The sequence below is a fragment of the Hippopotamus amphibius genome, chromosome 8 (genome assembly GCF_030028045.1).
Source record: "Hippopotamus amphibius kiboko isolate mHipAmp2 chromosome 8, mHipAmp2.hap2, whole genome shotgun sequence".
Classification (NCBI taxonomy): domain Eukaryota; kingdom Metazoa; phylum Chordata; class Mammalia; order Artiodactyla; family Hippopotamidae; genus Hippopotamus; species Hippopotamus amphibius.
Genome location: NC_080193.1, coordinates 115,475,358 through 115,498,770, shown reverse-complemented (window position 1 = coordinate 115,498,770; position 23,413 = coordinate 115,475,358). Strand labels below are relative to the sequence as shown.

The window sequence follows — 23,413 nt, the reverse complement described above, 5'->3', positions numbered from 1 at the left end:
TTTACCCTCCCCCATGTATAATATATTTTTATATTATAATATAAAATACATTTCTTTTAAATATATCCTTAACATACCTTTAAACCCACATTAGACTGCTCCCACCACCCCCCTAAAAAAAAAGTTCTGAGTAGCTAGAGAATATGTACTGTGCTCATGGTTGGATGACAACATTAAGATGTCAGTTCTTGTCAATTTTACTAGTGAATTCAGTACAGTTCCAGTTATCATTCCAGAAGGAATTTTTGAAGAATTTCCCAAATCTAAAAATCTAAATAATTTTGGAGAAAAAAGAGCAAATATGGGTGAATCCCCCTAACTAGTTATGATGGTTAATTTATGTGTTAACTTGGCTAGGCTAAGGTGCTCAGTTTTTTGATCAAACACTAGTCTAGATGTTGCTGTGAAGGTAGTTTGTAGATGTGATTGGCATCTACCATCAGTTGGCTTTAAGAAAAGGAGATGATCCTTGATCGTGTGTGTGGGCCTCTTCCAATCAGTTGAAGGCTTTAAGAGTAAACAGTGAGGTTTCCCAGAAAGAAAGCATTTTTCTTCAAGATTGTTTTTTCCATGCTACTCTTGACCATCTGAGGCCAGAAAGTAGCTGCTGAGTATTTGGTTTGGAGGAAGGTAAGGACTAGACAGGTATAGGGGTAGATATAGAAACATAGTGAAAGAAGAAGGGTGCAGAGAGGAGACAGAAGATTACTGATTGCAGATTCTACCTACTCTGTAGTTTTTTCCTACAGCCCTGCAGTATTGCCCTCTAGTTGATGGAAATAGTCTTATAGGCCATTTGTTTCTGATGTTCATGTCTGTTTTTTGAATTCATAGGTACTTATAAAAGTATCTGAGGTAGCTGAAACATATATATACACATATAATTTACCTTATTCTAGAAGAAAAATTGTCATTTGAATTAATTAGCAAGTTTCATAAATGACATCCAAGAACTATTCATGGATCCATCAAAAAGAGAGATCCCATGAAACTCATGCAACTATATGCAAAATGTGTGTCTGTATGACTGTAGATTAGTTGGTCTTGTTCTGGAGAAAGAGTTTGTAGTTTTCATTATATTCTCAATGTGGGCCATAATTCATAAAATATTCAAAAACAGATTTTTAGAATAAATTATCTTAAACCAAAACTAAATGAATGTTCACTATCCTATTGCACAGGTACTCTTTAATCATATTTCTGAAATATAATACATAAGAAAATATGTGTCCACCATCAGGCAGTAGTAAGAAGGTCCTGTAATAAAGATGCTCTTAAAGAAACATGATAGCCACCAAAAACTTGGAGCCCTACAAATGAAGTTTAATTTGACAATTCTAAATGTTCTTTAAATTTTGAGTTTCTACAGCTGCTATAAGTAGTCAAAACTAAAAATTTCTTGATAGACATCTAAATTTATCTCTAATGTACCATATTCCACAAAATCCACATAACTAACACAAATAAACATACATTTATTCTTTTCTGTTAAAAGAAACTGAGTTTAAATCTGGTGGATCATTATCCTTATTCAACTTTGTGCAACAGTAGTAATAAGAGATCTAATACACAATAGTGCAACAAAATAGGATTCAGAGTCACAGTAGATGTATGTTAACACCAGAGCTTTGTCAATGATGATCATTTGACTTTGGGAACACCAAGTACTTCATTGGGCTTCATGTGTAAAAGAAAGGAAAAACCGATAATTTCTGTATAATACACCTTTAAAATTCTTAGCATGAAGATACTTTTTAAGTGCTCAGGCTCTGTAGAAATGGTGATTAGCAATGTCAGTTTTATTAGGTTCTGGCATATATTATATGATGATGGCAAAAATGTGATCAGTCTAAAAACTGATTACAAATCACACTTGTTAACTCTCCCTGTCTGTATGTTGATTGTTTGGAATGAGCTTCTGCATGGACACAAGTTATGTCCTCAGTCTTGTTCATGAAAGATTTACAATGAGCACTAAAATGTGTTGAATTCCTACCAAGTGCCGGGTGCTACACCAAACATTTTCAACGTACTGTTTCTTGGATTCCTCACAAAACTCTATAAAGCATTAAGATCATCATTTCCATTTTATAGAGGAGAAAGGGTAATTAAGAAATGGTAAAGTTTGGGTTCACATGGGAATGACCTGAAAGTCCATCAAGCTGCACTTCTGTAATACAGCTCATATTTCAACTGTGGTATTGTAATTTTTTCTTTTCATTTTTTTTTGCAATTGATAAGAAAGGGGTGGGAAGTAAAAACCTACTTAAAAATTAAACTCATGGACTAACCTGGAAACCTAAGATTATTTACTGTCACTGTTTCAAAAGGATTTCAATTCATGCTGTACTTAACCTAAAGTTCCAGGAACAGCATCCCTTTGCAATAGGGATGATGATACCAGCTGCCAATGGGAAAGGGAATCAGAGTGGTTCAGAGCATGAGCCAGGATTCAAGTCCTGGTTTTGCCACTTGATAGCCATATGACCTTGGGCACATTACTTAGGAGCTCTGTGCCTGGGTTTTGGAGTTTCCTACCTGCAAACAAAGATAATAATATTTGCTAGGGCTTTGGGAAAGATTAAATGGGTTTATACATGAGTAATTAATAATGTCCATGGTACATTGCAAACCTTCAAAGAAATTAGCTAAATCAGTAGCAGCAAGCCACCCTTTAAAGGAGGGGTTCTCTTGTATGAGTGCAGTGTGGACAGATTCACCCACTGCTGACTTTGGGAGGGAATGCTGAAGCAGGAAAGGCAGACTCTACTGTTCGAGGCAAAAAAAAAAAAGTTTTTTGTCCCTCAGGGATAATAAGATAGATGTATCCAACAATGCATCCTTCATCCAATAATGCATCCTCATCTAATAATATCAAGGACCAGAAAGCAAAGCTGACAATAAATATATATCATATTTACCCAAGGACACCTGACAATTCCAAGACGTTTTAGTTAACTGGGAGTTTAACGAAATTGTGTTTAATGCATTTAAAATGTAGCAATGTTCTACTAAATATGATATAATTGTTGTCTAAAATGTACTCCATTCCAGTCAATTGCTTCAAACAGCAACTATATCTAAATTTCTAAAACGTGAACCCATAAGTTATATTTTTGCCTTAGGTAATAAAGTATATGGGCACGTTTTAAAAAAAAGATTTAAAAAACCAAAAACATTTCATTGAAAACAGACATATTAATAAAATATTTTTGTGTTACCCTAATATTAGAGTTGCATTACCTAAGTAAAAACCTCTCCCATTTTGCCTCACATTTGAAAATAACAGAATTAAGAAAAAAAGATCAACAATTTTGTATTGATGACATTCTTTTCCCACAGTTTTAATCCTCCTTATTTTCTGCTATAACATTATTTACTCTTCTCTAGTACTCACTGAAGTTCCAATTTTCTTTCCCTTCAAATTATCCTTGGGAAGGAAGCCAAATTGAGGTTCATGCACAAATATTTGCATAATAATTGGTGTCAGGTTAACTAATGGTTATGGGTTCAAATTAATACTCATTTGTAAAATGTATGAAATCAGTGCTTGGATATAAAACAAATTTATCTTAGTTTTGATTGATAAAACCAAGCCTGTGTGTTTATGAATATGCTAATGACCCCCCAACTGTCTAAGCTGGAAGGAGAGAGACACCTTGTAAACCAGCTAGCTGCTATTTTAATATATCACTGCTATTTAATACACCAAATGACATGCTCACAAGTCACTATGGTTTTATGAGAAGCACAATTGAGTTCAGGTTAACCTAAACCTGAATAGAGAAATAATGACAGATTTATACAAAAGTGTATGTCATATTAAGATTTAAAAAAATATATGGTCCATGTTAAGAGGAATAAGATTTCTCTGAATATTGGGCTCCATCCAACAACCTCAATAAAGTATAAAGCAATAGCCTCAACACCACAGAGTTGGGTTGGTTAATTGTTTATTTAGATTTATATTGGGTTGAGTTGAGTTTTTGTCCTTTTCATTGGTAGTAAGGTAGAAAACATATGATACAGTTAATTAAACCATGAAGGAAGAAGAAGGTTAAAACTTGTTTTGTGTTTAAAACTAAATACACTCTTTTGACCATTTTTGCATACGATAATATATTGGCATGTTTGTTTTGTATAATACTGTCTCTTTTAAGTAATCAAACTAATTTAAAGGAAAAAAAGGAAGAAACATGTTCTAGGAAAGTATTTACAACTTATCTGATAATAATACTGGTAACCTAAAAAACATAGAGCCTAACTCAGTTCACAGCCAGTGATTCCATTTAATTTTTTAATATTAAGAAGACTTTTATTGGGTCTTTAAAATCCATTTCTTCATTTTTTGTAAATAACATTAAATTAAAAAACAAATTAATTTGGTTTTAAGTTTACTCAGTATGGAAAAATGCAGATTATTTGATCTAATCTAATGAACAATATTATAATCCAAATTATGCATTAAAAATAATAATCTGCATTTATTGAGGACAAAAAGTTTGAATTGTTTAAATTACAATGGCAATAGGATGTATAAAAGTATATTTCCTATTATTGAAATGGGTTCTGTTGATTTAATTATCATATATCTAATCATGTTGTTTTTTCTCAAATCACACTAGCTCAATATTTATATTCCAAAATTTACAATTAACTGTATTCTGTATTATTTCTTCAATTTTATACTAATTAAGACTCTATATCTTCAAAATTATAAGCCAACTTATAAGTAGGTAAACTAAAATTAGGGTGTGAAAACTATCCAGTTACTTTGAGTTGCGTAACTACTCTATTGATGAAAGAATTTGGGCAGGAATGGTTGTCCATGTGAATAAATGGGAAAATGATTGAGATATCTGGTTAATATATAGACCTTGTGTTTCTGGAAAATATTTGTTTTCTACCTAATTGCATCAGAACATTTTCTGATATTAAATAAATTTCTTAAATTTAATGGTGCAGCATGGTAGTAGTAGTACTTTGGTACCAAAAGAGAGATTTCCTAAGAAATTATAAACATTTATATGGTGCATCCATGGACTTCAAAACCAGACACAGATAAATCTTTTAAATAAGTGTGTACCGATTTTCCATCTTAAGTATATTCTCTGATGGTCTGATTAAGTCGAGAACTAAGAGACACTACAAGTTTGACTCTTTGAGTGTCTGTCTTTAACACCGTTGCAATGATATATCTTATGTTTATGGGTTAAGAGCTTCTCTGAATCCTAAACAAAGATAAGGAGTAAAACCAAGGACTTCAAATACTGTTCTTTAAATATATTTATTTTCTGAAATGTTGACACCATTATCATGTTATTTCTAAAAACAGAATTATTTTTTCAAATTGTGTTCAAAGTCATGCATAGAGTATGAAATGTTTTGTTTAGTGAATGAATAATTTGATCTTTAAAAACTTTATTTTGTTAATTTTTCTATAGCACTCTCTAAGGCAATTCTTTTTTTTTCCCCCTAAGGCAATTCTTAAAAATTAAGTAATTATCAAATTTTACCCATGGAGTTAAAGATTGAAAACAAAATATTATCATAATGGTTACAAATATGATCTAAAGTATAAATATGTAATAATACTGTTACTGAATTCTGATTAGTTTTTATGTTTATCAAAGAATTTTTCCACAAAAATAAAGCTTATAAGGTAAACTTTTTGTCTTAATATTATTTTGAATTTTTTACTGAAGTACATATCTGTTATGCATAAAATAGTGATAAAATATGTACAGGTGAATGTGAAGGTTCTCATAAGTATGCTAGGGTGTTGACACCATTTAAACTGCAGTATGTCGTAGGCATCACCAAGGAGTAAAGTGCATACACCTTGGCCATTCATTTAACATAGTTTTTAAAATTACAGACCCAGTTCTAATTTCTTTTTAATTTTTTGTTATTCCTTTTTTTTCAAAGTGAATGAATACTCTTATATATTCTAAAAATTTACATAGTCTAACTAACAAAATAATATTTTGGCATGTGCCAAGATATATGGGGGAAAAATAACTGGTAGCAATAACCAAAAGTATATTCTTAAAAATATCTAAATATTGCAGGTAAAACATACTTTAGCTCACCTTACCCATGTAAATTTTCTATTCTATGTCTTATCTTACATATTTAGAATGGGCATTAAGATTCTGTGCGTCAATTTTATGATTCTATAGGGTAATATCATCCAGAAAAATAAATTAATTCTTTATGGCTGAAAGCATGCATTGATGCTCTGATATTCTCTTACCATTAAAGAAAGCAAACTGTAGAGTATAATAAAATGAATTCTTATTTCAAACTTTCAATTATTTTCTCAAATAATAAGGGTTTGCCAAATGATCCTCAATACTCATTGCCTAGTGTTTTTCCACAGTATTTTTTGAAAATAAAGGTTATAAACCACACTATTAGAATAGTTACAAAAAATGAATTAAATTATGCAAGAAAATTATGGAATTTTGGTAAGCAACTAAATAAAGATTAGACAATTTGAGGGAGTTCCTTATTATAAAATACGATATTAACTTAATGTAATACCTCCTTCTTAAGAAAACAGTCTCAATTAAAAATAACGTTATTTTAATTTTTGTTACTAACCCATGGCATTGGGTTAGGCATTTAATGTGTTCTTTCCATTTCCTCCCCTAATTATCTAATGGCTATTTACAAAGTCACATTCTAAAAACACAGTCCATTTCCACAAATGTTTCAGGGAACTCAGTACAATTAATGAATGACAGGAGATAGGAGACCAGCCATAATATTTTTAAAAAATCACAAAAATAAGACAATTGAAGTTTCCACTATTTGGAGAAATTTGTGGAAAAACTGAGTAGAAAATTATGAAGGAATTACTCAGAATGAGTTGGTAGTCCACCGTTAATGTGCCAGATTATGGGTGATTAAGTACAGGATTTCTCCATTGAAGGACAATTTGCAGATTATAATTTCACTTAGGTAAGAAAATATGTTAAAATTGTGTCAATCAATATAATTTGAACCCAAATCTGACATTTAATTTTTCTTAGCAACAAATTTGTCATGTCTTTATACCAACAACTTATAAGTAGATACTAGTTTCTTAAATTGTCCAGGACAGTCTGTACTGTTGAAAGAAGCATTAACAGATGTTTTATCTCAACATTTCAGTAAGTTTTATCCTGGAAATTCTTTTTTTAATATACACTTTAATTTCTCTGTTTAATAATCTATGTCCATTTGGGAAATTTTTGTTACTTTTCTGTATCCACGGTTATCTCACTATCACACCCCCCCCCCCGAAAAGCTTGCAGAGGGATACCAGACAAATGGAAGTAACACATTTTATTAGCTAATGAGCTCTGAAATTAGAGTTAATATAGAAATATCAACATTTTCTCGACCCTAGATGGTTTTTTTCCTTTGTTGCTCACCCCATGATCCAATAGAGCGGAAACAGTTCAGAGTTAGTAAAAGAGAGATTTAAACACATCTGGCAACAGCGAACAATGAAAATTCCATTGGTTCAATAGTTAAGAGATGTATGTGTAAACAGAGGTAAAGGCAAATAGAAGACAAATATATAAATCCAAAGTGATTACTTTTGTTTAATTTTCTACTGTGTTCAACTACAGAATGAGTGAGACTCTGGGACCCCCATAAGTAGTTATTCTTTCACCCCCTTTTTAGAATACTGATTATATGGAAAGTTTAAAGACTCTTCCTGGGGAAAAGGTTTTCCAGCTGTCAAAATTTAAGCTTAGCTAATAGTAGAGCTAATTTTAAAAGGCATTGTTCCCTAATTAAGATATTTGTTCAGAAGTATGCCTTTTAATCCACTTAGATGTTTTATTACTTGCTAAATTTATTTTTCTAGAATATCACTGTACATAATATTATCTAGTAGCAATAGGTATTGTGTACATCTAAGGGAGATATACTGTCGTTTTTCTAACATGTGAAATAAATGAGAATTGTTTCAACATAATTTCAATGTCACTAACTAAATTCTATACTAAAAACATTGTCAAACCACATGAGAATACTACTCCAAATAAATATATTTATTATGAATAATGCACTTACCCAGCACAGCTCCTAAGGAAATTCTTGGAGAAATATTCTTAGGATGGAATTTGATTTTCTGAGATTCCGCAGAAGAATGTACCCCCCAGACAAGGTGAGGAAGGGTGAAAGCCTTGCAATGTGATCCTGCAGGCAGGGTGAGGTCCAGTTAGCAGAGCTTGATGATCCTAAGGCAGGAGGTGACACTCTCTGCTGGAGAGAGAGGGTTGTTCTGAGTAGATTGGAAGGGTTGTCACATTGTATGTGCTCAGCAGCAGAAGGGAAACATCAGAGCTTCCTGTTACATCACTCTGACCCCGCCTGCAGTTAGTGTTAGGTTACTTTCTTTCTCAAATAGCATACCCCAGGAAAGCAGCACTCCTTTTTTATTCTGAGACAAGAGCAAGAAGCAGCCTGAACAGACAAAGATCATATGCTGTATGAATACACTGTTGGCAGCAAAAGCTGGCTGGATTTCACCTTGACTGAGTTCTGTTAGAACTTGTCAAACAGAGCTGCCTATGATTTGAAGGAAATCTGAATATAGTATTCTGCTCAAAGAATTAAAGGAGTTAGGGAGTGTGTGTGTGTGTGTGTGTGTGTGTGTGTGTGTGTGTGTTGAATTATACTTTACAAAGCATCAAGGGAATTTTTAAATTTAACATGTCTTTCTTCATAAAGGAACATAGAAAAGTAATAACTATTTTTCCCTCATAATTAGTTCTGTAATTTAACTCTTGCTAATTTGGATCTCTGATAATCAGAGCTATTCCCTGATCAGTTTTCCACAATTAAATGATGAAACTCTATCCTGTAGGTTTTTAACATGTTTTTTTTACTTTTCTCACAACATAGGTGTGTGTGTATGTGTCATAACCAAAACCACTGTGTGTGTGTGTTGTGTGTGTATACATTTACATACATAATTATTTTTCATTATATATAAATATATATTTTAGAGAAAATAACCTTTTGAGAATGTTTATAAATTTAAAATAATTGCACATATTTCAAAATATTTGACTCAATTGTTATCACCTATAAAATAAAAAAGTAGTTAATACCACTACACTTAGACCTCAAAATAGCCTTAACAAAAATGCAGATAATCTATAAATATAAATTATGAAACAAGGTAAAATATGTAACAGACTTTAATATTTTAGAAAAAGTTTTGCCTCAAAACATAATTTTATTCTGTGTGTTTAATAAGTCATTGGAAGTTATCAGGCAAGAAAGTTTTAAATTTGAAATGCACTTTTTTTGACAGTATGGTGTATGTGGGAGATACAGCAATATAATATCTGAAACCTAAACAGCACTAAATGTCACTTAATTTATCTGGGCATCAATTTTCTATCTGTAAACTAGAAGAGATATATCAAAGAATATCTAAAATCCCTATATTTTTAAGTTTCAATCAACAAATTAGGTAACATTTAGAAATAGATATGATGATGATTACTCAATTCTTAGTAAATCTGAGATCAGAGGCACTGAGATATTGATATGTTACTGCAATTCCAAAACAAAATGAGATTCTCACTTTCCTTGTAGAATAACAAAGGAGGACCAGGCAACATAAATTAAAGAGAATTCATGTTTTTCAAACAGTATGTTCCTGCTGAGATTTTTATTATTTGGATCCACAGAAGAACTTATTACACAATTGTTGATCTTAAGATCAGTAGGATCAAGGTCAATAAAAATAAATACATATAAAAATAGGAGACATATGAATCTCTATCAAATTATAGTTATAAAGCTTGTAAGTAACTTACACTTATTTGGTTACTGGGAAATAGAAAATAACCAGAGATTGCAATATTGTTATTTCCAGTGAGGGCTTGGTTTTGCTTTACTTTGGGAGTACTGCTGAGAGTACTTTATTTTGAGTTATTTCTTTCAGGTAATTAAAAAAAAAGTCAATGTTGCAGATTATGACTGACTCCACAAACAGTGGTTCTTTAATCAGAATACTGAGGTGGATATTGCCAGGTGAAAGTTTCACTGAATTCTGCTGTGGAGTGAATACACTCTTCAGGGAACCACTAAGAAGAAATGCAAAGCACTGGGACTGGACAAAGAGACATGAAATCCCAGTCCTGGTTCTAATACTTTCTAGTGTGAGCTTTGATAAAACTTTCTAGGTCTTGCTGTTCCCATCTTAAAATTCAGAGCAGAATCAAATACTAGACTTTAATATGTGCCTGAATGATCACTGTCCATGTCTTTTCATCTCTGATGCTTGCCATGTCATCTGACTCCTAGAAAGAGATCGATACATAGCTTTTGAATTTAAGTTATGAAAAACTAAAACTTTTGCCAGTAAGTTTGCAAAAGTACTAATATTTTTTCTTCAAGATTCATTGATTTCATTTGCCCAACACTAGTAAAGTCTAGGGAATGAAAAAAATCTATGCTTTGGACTTAAGTCCTAAGATGCTGAAACCAATCCTCTTCCTCCTCTACTATACATCAAGTTCTATACTAAGTGGGAAGTCTAATAGAGGTTATAGTATTTATATTTAAATTATTGGTCAGGCACATGGTTATACTTCATGAAGTCCCTTGGATAATTTTTATTAGTTATCATTTAAAAATCTTATTTAGAAATAACAGGCAAACTGCATCCCACTAATCAGATTCTTCAGAGTTGCCATTTTATAAGCTCCAGATGAAATAAATGGCATGAAGACTTTCAGGGAGCCACTCTGGGTATAAAGGGACAGGTGAAAAGATGGATCTCAACACTGAAACATGACAGCAAATATTCGGAAAAATTCAGTAGAACAAAATGAAAATATTTCCATAATTAATGAGGTGATTTTTAACCAGTGAGGCATTAATAAATATATTAATCTAGCCTTATGTATTTTATTTATAAAACAATTTTTTTCCAGAACAAATGATTAAAGATGCTTGCAATCATTTAGTAAGTGATCAAACCTATGATTTGAGCTAGATACTGTACAAGTTGTATTGGCGAGTTAAGAAAAATTAGAATGTCTTCTGTTATCTAGTTGTTTACAGCATAAATTGACTAGCACATGAGGAATCAAGTGCCAAATTCTCTGAAATTAGGAACTAACTGCTGCCAACACAGTCTAAATGTAACCACGCAGAACACCGTCAATAAGGTTTTCTATAGAACTCAGGAATGACGTGCAATGAAGAATGACCTATATAGTAATAGTCATACTTGTCCATTTCAGAATCCTACACACAAGATTGTGCCTGCATTTGTGGTCCCATGCAAGGTTCACAAGAGCCATAGTCCTCTAGTAGTGAGTACTAATTACCATGTGAAATGCACTTTGACTAACACCCAGGACAAGGCTATCTCAAAATCTCTAGATGATTGTTTATATTATTTGACTAACTTAGTCAGATTAGACCAAAAATATGGTTTGGGTTAAACTGACCACTTATTTTGAATTCGTGTGGCTACTGCCTTGGAGCATAGTTCTACTACAACAACAACAATGAAACAAAACACTTAAAACGAAACATATTATGGACAGACTGTCCCTGGTGAGAGTGCAAGAAAGAACTTTAAAAATTATTTCTATGAAGTTTTTCAGGTATTGTGTGGTGAATTAATAATTCCTCTGTGTTCTCAATTGTCTGAAAGTCGTTACTCACACTCAGAAACTTTATGCAGCAACAAAATTATGTATACTGCGCTTTGTTTAAAATGCACTCATAATTTGAGGAGAACACACAATTTTTATAATCTTTAAATCAAAAAAACCCTAGTAAGCAAGGCAACATTTCTATTATTTTATCTAAATTGCTTAGCATTTTTCAAGTTATTTTATTGCTAAATGAATTGCATTAATAAAAGGACCGAGATCTCATGGCTGGCCATTGAGAGAGAATAGGCTGTTTTCCATTATTAAAACCAAAGGGATGATTTCACTGTAATTGTATACACAATTTATCATTTCAGGGAAATTGTAATGTTGCTTTAAAATATTTACTATATGGGCTTCCTAGGTGGTGCAGTGGTTAAGAATCTGCCTGCCAATGCAGAGGTCACGGGTTCGATCCTAGCTCCAGGAAGATCCCACATGCCACAGAGCAACTAAGCCCGTGTGCCAAAACAAAACAAAACAAAATATTTACTATAAATACAAATTTGAAAAGAGCAGAAAACTTTAAATTTGAAGTGAGTACCATGACATTGGGTCCATATATGGATAAATAAAACTATTTTACTAGCTTATACGTAGTATTTTTAGTATTTTATAATGTGTTTCCCCAAGAAAGTCCAACAACATATCAATAACAATTGGCTAAAAACCTGCCTATTGTTTTCATTGATTCTTACGAAGTTCTGATGGATTTGGATCTTCCAAAGAACTCAATAGTTACTTACAGATATGAATGAGTGTTTGAGCCTCTCCTCCTTCAAAAGGGCTAACTGTTGCTAGAAGAAAGAGCTAACACTGGCAAATGAGATATGTCATGGACTAATTAAACATTAATTTTAAAATACAACAAAATCATAAATGCTCACAAAATGAACTTCCTGAGGGTGAACTCCCCTAATCACGGTGATCATATGCCCTAGTTGGCGAGGTCAATTTATATTTTTATGCTCAAGTGTCCTGGTTTGGATGAAAAATGATATATGGTCACCCTAGCCACACTTATCTATACTGCATTGACAAGTGGTACATAAATACAGAGAGTGAGTAATTCATCTGGGAATCTCAAATCGCTTTTCCCAGAAGAGTTTAAAATAGCTCTTATTTCTAAGTAGTATTAGTTGGCATTGAAAAAGATGCCCTTTTCATCTCTGGATATGTATTGTGAATTTATTCTGAAATGCTTCTTATTTGCTGAATATCAATCTTCATTGTGAAAATAAATGGTTTATTTAACTTTGTGTTTATGCATGTTGACTTAAGCAGCATTTAACTAACCATCTTATATTTTGCTTAAAAATTTAATTATTAAGTTCTAAGAATGCCAATAGTATGAAAGTTTTCCCGATATAGCCTATTTTATTCAGCTATTGTCATATTTACATAACTTGTAAAATTATTAGGAATTTATATTTTCTTGTCAATAATTTATTTGTTTAACATCACTGTTATACACAGTGAAAGCTTTTAAATATAAAGGAATGTGGAACTATATATAATGCATATATTAAAGCATAATACACTGTATTTGCCTAAGAATTAACACCTTTGAGAAAGTATCCTTTTTTTTTATTCTTAGCTTTGAGTTGGATATCTACAGTCTCATCCTGCCATCTAGTGTTAAGCATTCTCAAATTGCCAAAGTTGCTCTCTAAGTGAAATAATAATGAAATTCTGTCGTTTTTTCTCTAAATAAAAATCCCAATTACTAGGGAAGATTCCTAAGAAAACATTCTGATGCACTTGATGACTAGAGTTATAATGGGCAGGTAATACAATTACAGTATCATTTTATATACAGTGAAAAGAATATGTACTTCATACAGTATTTAGATGCAAAGGCAAACAATCATTAAATAAATGTTAAAACATAAGTGAAACATTACAAATTAAAGACATACCACCTCTTGTCCTCTAATGAATGTACATACCATGTATACTTAACATACATACATTTAAATATTTCAAATGATCTAAAGCTAGGCAAGTCTGAAGCCTATGGCTGGGTTAAAGTGGATTAACTCCTACATATCTGATCAGGAATACAAATCGGGTTTTCAAAAGCTCACAACAGAGTGAAAAGTGTCTTTCACATCTGTTAAAAAAAGGCCCTCACTATAGTTAAGCATGAGAAATATTTTTTTACCACAATGTGTAAGGGGAAAAAAATCAGTGATTAATTGGTTATAATCCTGCTCTGGCTTAATACAGCTAACCTTTGAGAGAGTATTGGGGGCATATTCATTACCCCTAAGATCTACCCCTCTAAACAGTTGTGTCTTCAGAAAGCAAGGTTTCTGAACCAGAGCCGTCCATTGGATGTTAATTGAGCATCAAATTAATTGATCTTTGCCATGTGCCAAGCATTTGGATAGATACTGGGAGTACCAAGTTTGATAACAGAGACATGGTCCCTGCTCTCAAGGAATCTGCTTTCCATCCACAGGTAGACATTTAGAAAAATACACTTATTTTCACTCCTTGCTCAAATACTCAGATTGCTAAAAAGCAATATATTCAATGACTGAAACACAGCAGGACTGAGTAAGTTAAGAAGGTAGGATGAAGGGAGGACACTTCCTGTAGAAGAGCATTTTCTCTGAAGGTAGTAATTACTCTGGAACCTAAAGTCAAGAAATATGAGGTATTTCATGGGTTCGAAAGGCGTCTGTTCTCCATAGGGCCCAGAGGCAGAGCTTCAGAGAAGGATTTAGGTTTCCATCACTTACTGAAGGAGTGCTCTGTAGACTTTAGGAAAAAGCATTAAGGGAGGGAATGAAACAAGATTGGAAGAATGAGATGAGCAAACACGTGGTCTCAGGTAAAATCTGGATTTGGCCTTGTGCATAGAGCTAGGGCTCTGGAGTGTAAATTGCCTGTCAGATTTGTCTTCTCTCACTGCACAGGAGTCTGTCTTTCATAAATTCTTCTAAGTCAGTCCTTGTGTGAACCACTCTGGGAGAGAGAGACATAATTTCTAGGGAAAGTAACTACTATCAGCTGAGGACAATTTGCAGAAGGATGCAGCTGGGAGCTATTAGTAGCCAATTCTCCCAGCAACAGGGAGATGAGTGCACCAGCTCAATATGGGTGGTAAACCAAAACAGAGTTTACTAGGAATACTAGTGCAAGTAAGCAAAACCTGTTCAAGTGCTGCACCTCAATTGTTCCTGGAGCCTGGGGACCAGTGAGCAAGAAGAGAGTTCCAGGACTAGTATATCAGGACATGGTAAGTAATGCCACATAGGTTGTGATAAGAAATTTGTATTTTAATCTATTTGCAATGGCTGTGCACTCCAAATCAAGCTTTATGCTGTATTCTGTGGGGCTGGGTGGGGCTGGGGTAGCGGGGTTGGTGGGAGTAGGCAAGTACAAAATTTTTCCCTGGGAAATGTTTCTATGTCTTTCTGCAGAGTTATTAGGAAGTTAAGGTCCACAGTGTTAACCATGGTCTCTTATACATGGTATCCTTAAAATACATTTCTTGTGATATTAGTCACTATTCAGAAAATAAAAAATACTATGGTTGGAGGACCCTCTTTTTTTTGGATTAATTGTAAGGAAGCATAAAAACAAGCAACTTTGGGTTGTATTAATTAGTGTATTAATTAATTAGAAGCAATCAATTAGTGCTTCAGGGGTCTCTGTTCTATTCTAGGGGAAGCTAAAGAAGAAAAGTAGCATTGTTGATGACTGGCATTTTTCCAGAAATATGCTTTATGCTTTAGATATTTTCTTTAACCCTGAATAAGATTTTATTTTCACTTTTCAGGTGAGGAAATAGAGTCTTAGTAAATTTCCACTACTGGAAATTGGTAGAACTGGAACTTGAAACGTAAGGTGTTTAGTTTTCAAACCAGTCCTCCTGTTTCCTGACATTATGAGTAAAATATTTAATCTGGCAAACTACTTCAGATATTTTTGGAAGAAAATTGTATGGAATATAATTCAAATGATATTAGTTACTGGGGTTTCAGTTAGATGATCCCGCACTAAGAAAAAGAAAATAATGAGTACTAGCAATATAGGAAAACACAAAACAGCATACAGAAAGTTTACATTAAAGCATCACCACTAGCTTGGCTATCTTTCTATTTAAATATATTTATAATCTGGTTGGTTTTTACCCCTTTTATCCATGTTCCATATTAAAAATTTTATTAGCAACTCTTAGGCAATTATCTCAAAAACAAGTTATTAAACATTTTAAAAATTCTAAATACACAATTTTTACATTTTCCTCCATTAATCTTGTTAACAGTAAAGCCACATATATTAATCTAATTTCTCATATTATAAAATCGTTACTTTATCAAGCAAAATTTACCTAAAATTTCCTACTCTTTTAATTGCCTAACTTTTTTGAATAATTGTTACAGCTCAAACTATATTTTAAAACTATATTTTAAGACTTTGGGAAATAATAAACATTCAACACGTTGTAATATCAATAGCTATCATCTTATTGGATACTTGTAGCAAACACTATGCTGAATACTTTACAAGTATGCTCTCATTTACCCTCATAATCATTTCATAGACAAAGAGGAGAGAGTCAGGCTTATTGAGTGCAAATCCAAATTGATTTGAATCCAAATCCTAGACTCTTTATTATTGCATTTGATTTTGTTTTATGTTTTTCTACTACAGTGCTTAAAATATTCTTCATTTGTGTCTGACGGTTTACTGGAAGCCAGTAGATGAAGAGAAACTGTGGGATTTACTAGATTTTAAAGATTTTCTTCCTAATTAAAAGATGGTGTGTGTGTGTGTGTAGCTTGTGAAGGAGAAAAATAAAGAGAATATGCAAAAGGTTAAATAAAAATTTTCCTAATGTATACTTAGCTTTATAATTCCACAAACTTTCTCATTGAACAGTGGCAGACATTTTGAGTAAAAAAAAAAGGTAATTGTTTATTTCTTCATCTCTGGAGTAAAAACTTCTTGGCAAGATGGGTCATTTAGGTAGCTCACAGCTGTTCACATTTTGAAACTCTTGAAATCTCCCTAGAGTCATTTACAAATTTTGTAGAACATTCTGTTGAGAATGGGGAATATGTTAAAAAAAATTGACTTTTGAAAGTCAAAATTCTTTCTTTCTGATTCCAAAAATTGACTAAGAAGGAAGTATTGAATAATTTCCTCTGGCTTCTGACTTGAGAGCACCTGCAGCTTAAAAAAAGAGAGGTCAGTAAATTGGAATTACACCTTTTATGAAAATACAGTTTAAATATGGATTAAAACCCCAAAGACATTCAGATTCATAACTGACCTTAGCTGATATAATCTCATGATAAGTGCAAAAGAGCAAATTATCAGTAATGTTGACAGAAATGGCTTAATTTTGGTTCAGTTGAATTTGCTTAAAACTTATTGGTTAGAATAAATTGTAGATTGAAATAAAATATTTTGGTACTAGAAATAATTTAAGCATCACTAAATTTTGCCAGCTCTTTTAAGAATTATTACAAAAAAGATTAAATACTTTCAAAATTGTTTCAAAACTTTTTATGAGCTTAAAATGCCATATTTATTATCAAATCATAAGTACATGCACTATTTTCTCTAGAATGTATACAATCTTGATGGAAAAAAAGTTGATGGTTCAGAAAATTTTTAAATCATAAGCAAACCCCAAATGTTAAGGCATTCAGAATCTTCCAAAATGAGTGGGCCCCCCCATTATAAAGTAGTAACTTGGAAGCTTCCCATAAAAAAAACTTCTGTTGTTTATGGGCTAATCAGGCACTAAAAAGGGAAATCTGTTACAGGTGTAGTCAGTTTGGATGAGGCAAGCTGCATCCACATAGGCTAGTTTTGGAGCAATAGCAGACCACTGAAAATAACTTCCTTAATCTACAAGGAATGTGGTTATTACCAAGAGAAGAGCCTGGCCAATGATGACTTTTTTTTAAATCACAGAACATCTTCACTTTTTTTTTTTTTTTTTTTGTCTTGCCATATATTGGTGTTGGAGGCTTTTAAATAGGAAGCATTTTCATAAAATTCTAAAATGCCAAACTGTAAGAATTCTTATAAGCAGTCAAGTCCAAAACACTCTTTCTAAATATGAGTAAATGTGGGGTAAACAAAATTAGATGACAAATTCATCCACCAGGTAGTGTCAGCATTCCTACAAGAAACAGTGCATCTTAGTTCACACTTCAGAACTTTTCCCCACAGCCTCTGATGGAAAGTGAAAGCCTTAAACAACTTTATATTTATTTTAATTATTGTCTATTTTCCAGCCATGCACTCCAGGCACATAATTGAAAGATCAATTTGCACTAAAGGTGTATAACAAGTAAACAGCTGTTCCTCATCCCTCAAACTTCCACATCCAACTTTATTCTGGCTCCCTTCCATTCTTTCCATTGTGATGCACAATTCCTTTTTTATTTCTACTTCTCCGTATGTGACCTATTCCTCCACATATTTCCCCCATCCATTAGAATTTTCTCTTCATTTCTAGTTTTCGAAATCTTTTTTGTGTGTGGGTGGGGAGTGTGCTGGGTAGGTTTTCCTTTGTTGAATACAATACCCCATTTCAATAAAGGAAACATGATATTAGTTCTATAAAATTTCCCTCCCCTCAATTTTATCTCTTCAATTCTGTTACTTGAATTGAATTCCTAATTTTCTTGCTCTTTTTTTCTAACCCAGCTTCCTTTTCTATGGCTGTTTCTTTCCATAGTTTAGATATTTTCATCACTTTTCTATCTAGTTTTTTAATTTAAAAAGTTTAGTGTATTTTAGTGTTTTTTCTTCATAATCTCGAGTTCTTATTGTGTTCTTTCTCTGCAAATACTAATTATAAGGGTTACAATAAATGGAAAGGTATTTAGCTCTTTTTATGTCCCTTAACATATTGAATTTTTCTGTGGGGTTTTCCTCTAAAAATCGTTTACACTTCTTTTGTGGGATTTACTGTTAGGTATATTAGGGTTTTTGTTCTACTGTCACTAGTAAATATTTTCTATTTTTCTTGTTTTAGATTTATTTTTAATTTTATTGCTATTTTCCTATTTAGCCTACAGAAATACTATCGGTTTCCTAAGTTGAAACTGCGTAAGTAATTTTGCTGAACTCCAGCGTTCTGTTGTTTCAGATTCTCTTGGATTTTCAATTCAGACAAGCATATTATATAATAATAACTGTAATATCATTGCACTATTTATACCTGATTTCTGTTTCTTGTCTTTTTGCTTTGACTGTAAAACTAAGACTGCCTGGATGTGTTAAAAGTAATGGTAATAGAGAGCATCTTGCTCCAGTTCCTGAATTTAACAAGGATGTTTAAAATTTTACCACTAAGTATTATGTTATGTTTTTTGGTAGATATCCTTTACCAGATTAAGGAAGGTCTATTCTCTTTGCTAAAAGTTTTTAATCATAAAACAAGTATAGAATTTAATCAAATGATTTTTTATCTATTGAAAATGATAATTTGGCTTATACTTTTTGTTAATATTTTTCATTACATGAAACAACAATTGCATTTGAACCATCTTTATATTTCTTGTAAATCATCAGTATTATTGGTTTTTTCTTTTGCCTCAAATAACAATATGACAGTTACTGATCCTGTATTTAAAAAATTTTTATATTTTCATCATGGATATCTGCTTTATTTTTGATTTAAAAAATACTACATTACAATATATTTATCTCAGTTACTGAGATTTTTTTTACATCCCTTCAAATTTTGTGCCTGAGGCAATTGTCACTTGCCTCACTCAAGTCCCCACCCTGCCAGTCAGATCACAAATTTCAGATAGCGCTGATACCAACCAGATATTTGGGAGTAAATGTGTGAATCCAACCTGGTCAATCAGAAAGTCACGTTTCTCTAAACATGGTATTTGGCTCAAGGTTGGCCATAAGACATTTGGGTCAAAGAGAGTGAGGCCTGGATTTGTTCTTAAGATTTTGTTATTATTATTATCACTACTACTACCACTACCACTACCACTACTACTACTACTACCACTACCACCACTACTATAATCATTATAGCAGTTTTATGTTCACAGCAAAATTGAAGGAAAGGTACAGAGTTTTCCCATATCTCCTTTACCATAACATATGCATGGCCTCTCCCATTATCACTATCCCTGACCAGAATGGTACATTTGTTACAGTTGATAAACCTACACTGATACATGATCACCCAAGGTCCATAGTTTACATTATGGTTCACTCTTGTTGTATATTCAGTAAGTTTGGACAAATATATAATGACACGTATCCATCATTATGGTATCATACTGAGTATTTTCACTGCCCCCCAAATCCTCTGTGCTCTGTCTATTCATCCCTTCTTCCCCCATGCCCCAACCCCTGGGGCATGATATTTGATATTTTTGCTGTCTCCATAGCTTGCCTGTTCTAGGCAAATGAGATATATTTGGAATCATACAATATGTAGGTTTTTCAGATTGGCTTTTTTCACTTAGTAATATGCATTAAGGTTCCTCCATGTCTTTCCATGGCGTAGTAGTTCATTTCTTTTTGGTGCTGAATAATATCACATTGTCTAACTGTAACACAGTTTATCAGTTCATCTACTGAAGGACATCTTGGTTGCTTCCAAGTTTTGGCAATTATGAATAAAATTGCTATAAATATCTCTGTGCAAGTTTTTGTGTGAACATACATTTTCAACTCCTTTGGGGATACCAAGGAGCATGATTGTTGGATGGTTTAGTAAAAGGATGTTTAGTTTTGAAAGATATTGCCAAACTGTCTTCCAAAGTAGCTGTACTGTTTTGCATTCCTACCAGCAATGAAAGAGTTGCTTTTGCTTTACCATATCTTTTCCAGCTTTTGGTGATGTCAGTGTACATTATTTTAACCATCCTAATAGGTGTGTAGTAATAGTTCATTGTTGTTTTAATTTGCATTTCCATGATGACATATGATGTGGAGCATCTTTTCATAAGCTTGTTTGCCATCTGTATATCTTCTTTGAGGTGTCTGTTAAGGTCTTTGACCCTTTTATAATAGGGTTGTTTTCTTATTGTTGAGATTTAAGAGTTCTTCGTATATTTTGGATAACAGTCCTTTATCCAATGTGTCTTTTACAAATATTTTCTCCCAGTCTATAACTTGTCTTCTAAGCTCTTAATATTGTCTTTTGCAGAGCGGAAGCTTTTAATTTTAATGAAGTCTATCTTATCAATTATTTCTTTCATGGATCATGCCTGAGGCCAGGACTTTATTTCAATTCTTTGAGGTAAGAAAGCCCAAACTTTTTACTCTGAGAGGTTATGGGACTTAAATTCTGGAAGTCATCTTGAAAGCCTGTGAGATTAAAAAATAATCGCAAAAAGTGTTGGGCAGCAGAATCAGAGATGATAGACCGAATTTCGATGACAATATGAGGCCCCGAATCCATCCATACTGAAGTCAAATATCTTTGATTTTTTTCAATTGCATGATAAAAAAGAATCCCTGTTTTGTTTCAGACTGTGTGAGCTAGAATTTTTCTCATTTGTAAACAAATTGATGAGGAGATTGTATCCATTGTCCTAAAGCTCTATTTTATTTATTGTTACATTATATGATTAAATGCCTGTGCACCTCTCTCTCTTTGGTAAGATTAATTATCATGTATTATCACTCCCTTTAAAAGTGGTCTGAATAATTCTAGCTTTGCGGTTAGAGTAGTTCAGAGGTTCGGCCTGAGGGGCTGACAAGATCAAGGTTTCCTGTTCTGCAAAGCAGAATGCAGGGAAGGCAACTAAGATGTGTCCATGTTCAAGTCCTTGAGAAAGAACTAAAAGTCAAAAATTGGAAAAAGTAAAAATACTAATGCTAGTTTCATAAAAAACAGACAAAAGCAGGAACAGCTAGTGAAAAAATCAGAAAGTCCCCTAAATAGTTTGTTACTTTTAATGTCATTTTCTTCTTTCTTCTGGTATAAAAATTGGACAGGCCACTTTTGATAGTCAAGATTGGATGTCATTTATATAATGTATTGTCATATGATATATATTTAAATATATTATCATATTTATACAGTTACATGAGATGATTGGTATAAATACATATGGAATGGAGTGAATGTAGAATATATGGATTATAAGGCATAACACACTAAATTGTTTGCTGAATAAGAAATCATAATACATGGATGCCCTTTTATAATTGAAAAGATTATTAGCAAATTCCAGTTAAAGGAGGTAAGTAGAGTGGAGATTGTGGAATAATTTTTTTGTCTTAGACCTCTTTATCTTTGCAATAACTGAAGAGCATTAATTTTTATTTTTTGAAGTATAAAAAACTCATAACAGTCATACTTTATTATTCAGGGTAATATATTTTATTTCTTATACCATAAAAAATAAAATCATTTGAGCAATTTTCAGCATAACCTGTTAATTTTGAACAGAGAATAACAAAGTAAATAAGCATTATATGCTGTATAATGTAATTCTATTTAAAATTCACAGTTAGATGAATTTGATTATGCAAAATAAGGGAAAACAATACCACCAGAGACAGTCTTATTTAAAAACACTGTAAACATAAAATTCACATGCATTAAACATTGCAAACCATCTCTCAGTGTGTGTCTTTCCTGACTAAGTAATGAAGCCATGAATAGTTGTTGGGGAAAATAGTCATCTCACCAATGTGCTGTTTACATATCCTTGCAACTTGACCTAAGGAGACTTTACCCTTTATTTAAAGCTATTGCTATCCATGTATAAAAGACAACAGACATATTTCACAAGAGATTTTGATTTCCAAAAGTTTCAAATTCCACAGCAGAGACTCAATTTAAGTCAGTTACTTACGTACTGCATATTTCAAATCAAGATATAAAAATTTTCTTAATTGAACAAATTGACAATATTATGTAATGATATAATTTTTATGCCATAGGGTTTATGTTAGAACTTTTCAAATTATGCCTCAGAATACAGTGATTTTATAGTTCACATCAGCTGGACCCTGACTCCACATGCATGGTCTGGAGGGGATCATATTTTTAAATAGGAAATCAGCACGAGTAAACTAAGTAAACATATATTCAGTGATCAGTGAATACCATTTTAACTAAACTGAAATAGTCATGAAAGAGTAGTGTAGTTAAGTCCAAAAATATATATACATATATCAAAGTCAAATTGGGGGGATGGGGTGGGGTTAAGTACCAATTAGTGAGTCACTGACAGATTTTGAGTGGTGGAGAAATATACGAATTCTTAAGAATTAAATCAATAATGATGTGAAGAATAAAGCAGAAGTAAAAAGCCCGGGAGTTAGGGGAACTTTATGAAAAAGGAAGCAAAATTGGGTTCAAACTTTCAAGCCTGAGGAACAGGCAGAATTATGACACTATAGCTAGAGAGAAGTAATTAAGTAATTAAGATAAACTAAATGGATAAAGTGGTTAGTTGTTTCTAGATGACAAGTTCAAATTTAAATATGAAATTTGAAGTGAACACTACAGAATCTGAAATATCTAGAAGGCTGCTGAGATGTCAGACTGTACATGACTCAGCAGAGAAAAGTATGCATCTAGATAAAGTGAATTAAGTCCAGAGAAATGTTAGTTAAAAGCCTGAGGCTGAATAAGACATATGTTTTCTAATAGAATCTGCCTTGTTGATACTTTTCTCTTCCTTTTCTACAGAAATAACATGACTTTTTAAAAGCATGAATTACTGGTTGCATTGTGTGCAAAGCCTAATTATAAA

General features: G+C 32.6%; 1 protein-coding gene across 4 annotated transcripts in view; it reads right to left on the bottom strand.

Moving 5' to 3' along the window:
• The window catches only part of CALCRL (calcitonin receptor like receptor), a 109,056-nt gene extending 100,645 nt beyond the window's left edge, over positions 1-8,411 (bottom strand). For all 4 annotated transcript variants that reach the window (XM_057746673.1, XM_057746674.1, XM_057746676.1 and 1 more), the window contains exon 1: positions 8,074-8,411. The gene's annotated coding sequence lies outside the window, so the exon portion shown is untranslated. The remainder of the gene's footprint in view (positions 1-8,073) is intronic.
• Positions 8,412-23,413: the final 15,002 nt, after the last annotated feature.